Source organism: Sorex araneus, chromosome 2 (genome assembly GCF_027595985.1).
Source record: "Sorex araneus isolate mSorAra2 chromosome 2, mSorAra2.pri, whole genome shotgun sequence".
Lineage (NCBI taxonomy): Eukaryota > Metazoa > Chordata > Mammalia > Eulipotyphla > Soricidae > Sorex > Sorex araneus.
In genome coordinates this window covers 310,634,482-310,643,315 of record NC_073303.1, presented here as the reverse complement: position 1 = coordinate 310,643,315, position 8,834 = coordinate 310,634,482, and the positions used below count along the sequence as shown (strand labels likewise).

General features: G+C 38.8%; 1 pseudogene; it reads left to right on the top strand.

Moving 5' to 3' along the window:
- Window positions 1-1,506: 1,506 nt before the first annotated feature.
- On the top strand, window positions 1,507-2,720 carry LOC101556832 (COP9 signalosome complex subunit 4-like; annotated as a pseudogene).
- Window positions 2,721-8,834: the final 6,114 nt, after the last annotated feature.

The following is an 8,834-nucleotide window of genomic DNA, read 5'->3' as shown; positions in this document are numbered from 1 at the left end:
CTTTCAAAACAACAGGAAAACTAATCTCATCCAAATATTTAAAGAGGAACTGAAGATATTATAGCGGTTAAGGTGTTTGCTGTGCATACAGTAGGTTCTGGTTCAAATTTCAGCACCTCTTATGGTCTCCCAATTATCACCAGGAGTGACCGCTGAGCACAGAACCATAAATAGACCTGAGTCTACCAGATGTACCCCCCAAACAAACAAAAACTAAAAAAGTTAAGCAGATATTTAACCAAGAAAAATATTTAGCTCACCAACGAGCCCCTGAAAATATGTTTATTATTATTTCGTATCAAGGAAATACAAATGAAAATAACAATGAATTATCTATTCACTCCTGTAAGAATGACACACATAAAAAAAGAAAATAAAAAGAAATAACAAGGTTGGTTGAAATGTAGAGAAAATCTCTGGTGCATATTCCTGTGGGTACTTATGTTAGAGCCTCTATCAAACCAGTATGGATAATTCTCAAAATACTAAAATTAAGTCTACCATATGACTCAACACTTCTTCTCCTGGTTACACAAAAATAAAAATGTAATAAAAAATAATATGGTTATTGCAACACTAAGTATAAGAGTCAAGATACAAAAAAATCCAAGTATCCAATGACAAGTGTGGACAAATATAAGGCTTTTATGCAAAATGGAATGACACTCAACTATTAGAAAAGATGAAGTATTCCAATTTGGAACAGTATGGATTTAACTAGAGTGGTCATGATAAATGAAATAAACCAGAAGAATAAAGGTAAATGCTGAATGAGCTCATCTATATAAGGAATATAATGAATCAAAATAAAAAGAATAGACAAAGTCAAATGAGCAAAGTCTGAACTCTAAACACAAACAGAATACTACTAAAGGGAGAAAAGTTGAAGAGAAAAATTGAAGAGTTGGAGATTTCCCAATGGACAGTAGAGTACAGACCTCAGTACTTGGATAGATGACATAGTGTAGTATACATATCTTTGAAGTAGTGTAAAAATTTTACTACTAAAATGAATGCATTTCTGTAAAATAGCCTTTTCTCGAAGTGAAAATAAATATAGGATACCTCATGTTAAAAATTAGAGACTGGGGAGATAAATTTTCCTTATCTAACCTTACTGATTTACAGTATGTGGCATTTCAGTAGTTTAGGTCTACCTACTTATATGTGTGCAGATTTTACTAGCTCCACAGCAAATTTAAAAAATAGAAACAGAGTAAGGGAACAACAAATAGTCAAAGTAATCAACTGAAGATTTTGTTTACAGAACTGAGTTTGTATAAGGGCCTTTTGGTGTTGTGTGTGTGTGTGTGTGTGTGTGTGTGTGTGTGTGTGTGTGTGTGTGTTAGGGGCGTAACTTGTTGGTTCTTATAACACTGGTGGTGAAAAATGAACCCTCTAGTGATGTGGTATGGTAATGGAATGATATATGCGTGAGGAGTTTGATTAACTGGTACTTCAATAAAAGTGGTAAAAATTAGGAGCCCGGGCCGAGCTGGAAGAAAGATGGTGGTGGCCGTGCGCCAGGACTTGGCCCAGATCATGAATTCCAGCGGCTCTCATAAGGACCTGGCAGTACCGTCAGATCTTGGAAAAGCCATTCAGTTATGCGGGGCAGAGCAACCAGAAGCTTTGAAAGCTTTTGTGGAAGCAATGGTGAACGAGAACGTCAGCCTGGTGATCTCTCGGCAGCTGCTGACAGATTTCTGCGCACATGTCTCTGACCTGCCTGATGGCACCTCCAAAGACATTTATCATTTCACCCCGGAAAAGATCCAGCCCAGAGTCATTTCCTTTGAGCAGCAGGTTGCTTCCATAAGACAGCATCTTGCATCTATATATGAGAAGAAAGAAGACTGGAGAAATGCGGTCCAAGTATTGGTGGGAATTCCATTGGAGACAGGACAAAAGCAGTACAATGTAGATTATAAACTGGAGACTTACTTGAAGATTGCAAGGCTATACCTGGAGGATGATGACCCAGTCCAGGCCGAGGCTTATATAAATCAAGCATCACTGCTCCAGAATGAATCCACCAACGAACAGTTACAGATACATTATAAGGTATGCTATGCCCGTGTTCTTGATTATAGGAGGAAATTCATTGAAGCTGCACAGAGGTAAAATGAGTTCTCTTACAAGACAATAGTCCACGAAAGTGAAAGACTCGAGGCCTTAAAATACGCTTTGCACTGTACCATCTTAGCCTCAGCTGGACAGCAGCGTTCTCAGATGCTTGCTACTCTTCTCAAGGACGAGAGGTGTCAGCAGTTTGCTGCCTACGGGATCCTAGAGAAGATGTACCTGGACCGGATCATCCGAGGAAACCAGCTGCAGGAATTCGCGGCCATGCTGATGCATCACCAAAAGGCAACTACGGCCGACGGTTCAAGCATTTTGGACAGAGCTGTCATTGAACACAATTTGTTATCTGCAAGCAAATTATATAATAATATCACCTTTGAAGAACTGGGAGCTCTTCTGGAAATCCCTGCAGCTAAGGCAGAAAAGATAGCGTCACAAATGATAACAGAAGGACGGATGAATGGATTCATTGATCAGATGGATGGAATAGTTCATTTTGAAACAAGAGAAGCCCTGCCAACATGGGACAAGCAGATCCAGTCACTTTGCTTCCAAATGAATAACCTTCTGGAGAAAATCAGCCAGACGGCGCCTGAGTGGACGCCCAGGCCATGGAGGCCCAGATGGCCCAGTGAGTCCTCCCGAACTCGTGTGCACACTACATCCTTCTCCACATTGTCCAGACCAACTTCACTCTCCACAGCATTTGCATCCTGACTTGACTATTTCAGTCCCTTTTATGCTGGATTCCATTTAAAGCAGATATTAGTAGAGCAAGAAGTACAGCATTTGGAAACAATGTAGTTCTCATATATTTGCATTCTCCGTGTATCAAATTAACTTAGGTGTTTTGAAAGCTTTTTCTTTAAACTGAGTGAAATATCTGTGGCTAAAAGGTTTGGGATTTGTGATAACTTGGTAGTCATGTAAAGTTTAAGTGCTTTGTGCCTCTCCAAATATGATTATTCTAATAAATGTTGAAGTGATCCAAAAAATAATGGTAAAAATAAGTAATAATAAAATACAGTCTAAGAAATTACACACTAGGAATGGTTGTTTCCCAGTGCTCTATTTAGAGATGGTATTGTTTTGGTTGCTTACCTGATTATTTTATAAATCTATTAAATATTTATATTGTGACACTCAGTCAATCATTTTCATTTTGAAGTGAACAATCCAATTGACTAATGACAGATAAATTAATAAAAATGCGGCACCTAGGGAGAATGGAATACTACTCAACTATTGGAGAAAGAGAAAAGTTTCCTTTTTCAATGTAATGAAACTTGAGGAGTCATGCTAAGCAAGTGGTTACTTTGGTTTCCTGAGAGTAAAGAGGAAGGGCAATTGAAATCAGGAGAGAGCCACAATAGACTGTGGGTGAAGAGAGATTGCTACTTTAGTATTAGGTTTGATATTGTCAAGCTGTAGCAGTAGCACAGTGGGTGGTAGGGTGTTTGCCTTGCATGTGGCTGACCTGGATTTGATTCCTCTGTCACTCTTGGATAGCCAGGCAAGCTATCAAGAGTATCTCGCCTGCACGGCAGAGCCTTGCAAGTTACCCGTGGCTTATTCATTATTCCAAAAACAATAACAATTCTCACACTGGAGACATTACTGGTGTCCACTCGAGCAAATCGATGAATAGTAGGACGATAGCGCTTTGGTGCTACAGTGCATTGTCAAGCAGAGTTTGAAGAGAAGCAAAAGAATCACTGTCACTGTCATCCCGTTGCTCATCTATTTGTTCAAGCGGGCACCAGTAACGTCTCTCATTGTGAGACTTATTGTTACTGGTTTTGGCATATCTAATATGCCACTGGTAGCTTGCAAGGCTCTGCCATGCGGGCTCAATACTCTCGGTAGCTTGCTGGGCTCTCCGAGTGGGGAGGAGGAATTGAACACGGGTCGGCTGCGTGAAAGGCGAAGACCCTACTGCTGTGCTATCACTCCAGTCCAAGCAAAAGAATAACCTTAAAATATAAACAGTCTTGTAAGCTAACCTTAACTGCATTATAAAACAAACAAAACCCAAAAAATAAAATCCAAAGAAAAATAAAAAATTGAATCATAATATGATAGCAGGAATAAATGATATAGAAACCAAACATGCATTGGAGAAATTCAGCAAAACCAAAAATAATTCTAATATAATTTGCAACAGTAAAGTAACAATGATAAAACAAATGACTGAGAGAAAAAGAGCTGAATTGGGGATAAAGAAAGTAGGAATTAGTAACTGAAATCATTGTATCACTGTATCACTGTCATCCCATTGTTCATTGATTTGCTTGAGTGGGCACCAGTAACATCTTTATTTGTCCTTGTCAAGTGCTAGTGTAGCCCAATGGAGTCTGCTGACTCCAGGCACATGAAGACCACGTTGTTGTTACTGTTTTTGGCATATCAAATACGTCACAGGTAGCTTGCCAAGCTCTGCAATTTTTTTTTAATAGTCTCTGGATCTTGGCCACTGATGAGATTACATGGCACTGGCGGGAGTTTGTGACTGCCTAGCTACTGGAAAACTGGAGATCTGGGTGGAGGAAGCCCAGTCCCAATCTGAGCAGGCTTGGAGATCTCAGCCATTGGTCCTGCATACCTGGGTTCCTTTGTCGGTTCTTCCGTGGGTGAGGCTGGTCTGAGCATGTGGAGAGTGGCCTTGAGCAAGGCTGTGGCTGGGTTCTGGAGGTTTTCGGCTGCCAGGGCTCTGCTTAGGGTGGGGAGGGAAGCTCAACCCACGCCTCCTCCGAGGGGGCCCTGGTGAAGACAGCATGGCATGGGGGCAGGAGATTCTGCCCCGTTTGTGGGGGGCCCAAGTAACTGAAATCATTAATGAAAATATAAATTTGATAGCAATTGAAAGGAAAAGGAAAAAATATATTATGAACAATTTTATATAAATATAGGCAACTATGTAGAAAATACTTTACATAACAATTATAAGCCTAATACTTTTATTATTACAGTGTAATTTTAGTACCCTAAAGTAATCTATTAATAAACTATGTGGATCTTTCTTTGACCCAAGACTTTCTTTGATGACTCTTTAGAAAATAATTCCAGTTATTCTTTGCCACCAAATTGACACAGCTCCAATAAATGCACTTAAGTAATTCAAAATTACCATTATTATTTTTGAGGATGGGAGTTATTGTGTTTTTTCGGATCACTCTCAACAGTGTTTAGGAAATACTCCTGCCTCTTGGATTTGTCATATATGATCTTTATTACATTGAGGGACCTTCCTTCTACATCTATTTTAATAATAACTAAGGAAACACTAAGAAATGTTTTATTATAATTGGAGATGAACCTAGGTTTGATCTCTAGCACCACATGGTTGCCTAAGAACCATAAAAGTGAACTCCCAAGCACTAAACTGTTTAATCTCCGGGTCAGCTAGGGAGACTCTGCAGATCTCCCTCTCACAGCCCGAGTTCAGTGGACTCAGGCCGCTCCCTCACCCTGGGCAGCCCAGGCCATGGGGCGGACTAAGGAGGAAACAAGGGCCAAGCAGGTTGATTTATCAGTTGCCGTTTATTCCATTCTCCCCACACAGCTGTTCCAGTCTCTCTAAACTCCCCATCCTACTTTCACACTGCCCCTCATTCCGGTCTCCTCCTGTCTCTCGTGCTCATCTCTCCATGCTCTGTCTCACAGCCTAGGCCTTCTCTCCATGTGCCTGCTCCTGTGTTCTTCTTCTCCCTCTGTCCCCCTTGCTAGTCTCTCCATGCTCCATCTTGCTACCCTGCTCTCTCTCTCATTTCTCCAATGCTCTCTCCTCTTGCTCACTCCCACCTCTTTCTCCAACTCCCAGATCTCTGGGCTGGCACTATACCCTGTCTGATAGCAAAATCAAAATAAGAAAGCCCTTCCTGACCTTCAGGCTCAAGGGTAGAAACACCACCTAGGGGTGTTCCTCTTCTCCTTAGTCTATTAACTTAATTAACATCTTAATTAACATCTTAATTCTACTTCTTAATACTAGTTGTTTTTGCATGGACACAATAAGAGATACAGTGAGGCTTATAGGGCATCCCACCCCATCCCCTACCCCGGAACATCTCGCCACAGACTCAGAATACAGTGCTTAGGCTGGATTAATCATTCCTTACCCTAGCAGGGTCCGAATCTAGTTAGTACTTTTTGGATCATGACAGGATTTGTCTTTGACCATGCTCTTAATTTATAGTTAAGCATTATGGCACTTTGGCCAGGCCTATTTTGATGCCAGGGTAGCACATAGCTCACCACTTGCCCTCGGTCCATCCAGTCCCTCGTTGGGACCCTGCTTTGGGGGTGCTATAAAGTAAAGACAACTGAGGCTTAAGTTGAGAGAACAGATGTCTAAGAGATAAATATCATTCAGATTCAATTAACTCCCATGTTACAAAAGCGTAGCATTAACTGTCTTCTTGTGTCCATACAAAAAGGGCATTGCTCTGAATTAACTATGCAAAGGACTTACCAAGAAGAGAAAAGCAATATTTATAAGTTAACAGAGCACAAAGAAAGAGGTACATGTAAACACAGAGAAATGGGAGGACTGTGATGGGAGTAATCCAATAAACCTAAGCTCCCTGCAGCAAAGCAGATAGGACAAACCAATGTTATCCTACACTGAACAAGAAATGCTTTTCCCAAAGAACTGTGGATATAACACCAAAACAATATTTTATATGCAGATTAAATTTAGGAAATGCTTTTGTCTGTGTCTTTTGAAATAATCACATAATTTTTGTCCTTTTTGACAGTGTGTTTGTTGTATCGCCTTAATACTGTACCAGAATTACATCCCTGGAGTAAATCACATTGATTTTGACATTCAATTTTTGCACTGTTGAATTCATTTACTAGCATCTTGTGGAGAGTTTTCTATGTTCATCAGACATACTGATCTGTGTGTGCATGCATGTGTGTGTGTGTGTGTGTATGATGTAGTTGATTGGCTTTGTATCAAGGTAATGCTAATGCTGGTTTTATAAAATATGTTGGTAAGTTTTCTCTCCTTTTCAATTTTTTGTAACAGTTTGAGAGTATACATTAATTCTTTGAAATTTTGTTGTATTTTACTTGTGAAGCCATCTAGTCCTGAACTTAGTTCTGGGAAAGACTCTCGGTAATTGTGTTAATTTCTTTACTCGTGATTAATCTATAAAAATTTTCTATTTCTTTGTGAATCATCCTAGAAATGTTGTATGTTTCTAAAAATTTGTTATTTTGGATTGTTTGATTTGTTGACCATGAAGTTGTTACTATTATCTTATATCCTTTTTTCATTTCCAAAGTATCTGATATTACAAGTTCATTTTTTTTTTACTTTATCATAGTTTGACACTTTCTGAGTTATGCTTAAATGTCAATTTTGTCTAATTTTCTTATTTGAAAGAAACATTTCTTGGAATTATTGACCCTTTGAAGTATATATTACCACTATTTGACTTTTATTTCAGTTTTTTTTATTATCACTCTCATTAGCTTCATTCTTCCTATTTTAGATTCATTTTTTTTTAAAAATTTCGCTAGGTATAAATTTTATTATTTATAATTTTCCTTCTTTCCTGTGGTAGTCCATAATGCTGAAAACTTCCCTCTTCATGCCATTTTTACTTGCAACCCACAGGATCTGATATGTTTATTTTATTTTAATCTGTTTATTTTTTTAATTTTTTCTTTGATTTTCTTGTTATTTGAAAATTTGTTTAATGGCATGTTGCTCAGTTTTTATTTTCATTTAATTTTTATTTTATTTTTCATTTTTCATTTAATTTTCATTTAATTTTTTATTTTTCATATAATTTTCATTTCATTTAGTTTTCATTTAATTTTCCCTTTTTCATTTTATTTCTGCTTCCATGCCATTGTGAACCATGAAGATGATTGATATGGTTTCTGTCTTCAGATTTATTTAAATATTGTTGTAGGGACCAGCATCTGGCAGTGCTCATGAATGAAATGAGATGACTGGAAGACATCAGTTTGAAGAGGAGTCCCTTTATGAAATAGAAAGGAACCAGCAGGATTAATTGTGATCACATACAGTCTACCACAAAATGAATTAGACATATTTTTATCTTTTTCTTTTCATATGGACTGGAGTGATAGCCCAGCAGGTAGGTCGTTTGCCTTGCACGCGGCTGACCTGGGTTTGATTCCTCTGTCCCTCTCAAAGATCTCAGCAAGCTACCAAGAGTATCCCGCCCGCATGGCAGAGTCTGGCAAGCTACCCTTGGCATATTCGATATGCCAAAAACAGTAACAAGCCTCACAATGGAGACGTGACTGGTGCAAATTGATGAATAACAGGACTACAGTGCAACAGTGCTTCTTTTCATGAATTTTGGGCTCCTCCACCCAAAAGAGCCCAGAAACTACTCCAAACACATTGCTCCAAGGTCCTTCCTGGTATGTCCAGGACAAGTGCTCACTAGCACTTTGAGCTTTCTCTCCATCTTCTAAGTACATATTTAATATGAATAATTCTTATTATGCTGCATGTATGGTTGCAAGGTGGAAATAGTTTGTCCTTGGTTTAATTACCACTAACAATTTGTGGTTGTTATAACATTTGTAGTTATAACATTTGTTGTCCTATGGTTTAGTCAAACATTTGGTAGTTATGGAAAATATCTTGAAAATGGCAAGGAAGAATAGACATGGCGAGGTCATACCATCCATTCAATGAACACTTGTTGGGGCTGGACTGAGCTACCAGGGCGAGCCCATGTATACTGTACCGTACTATG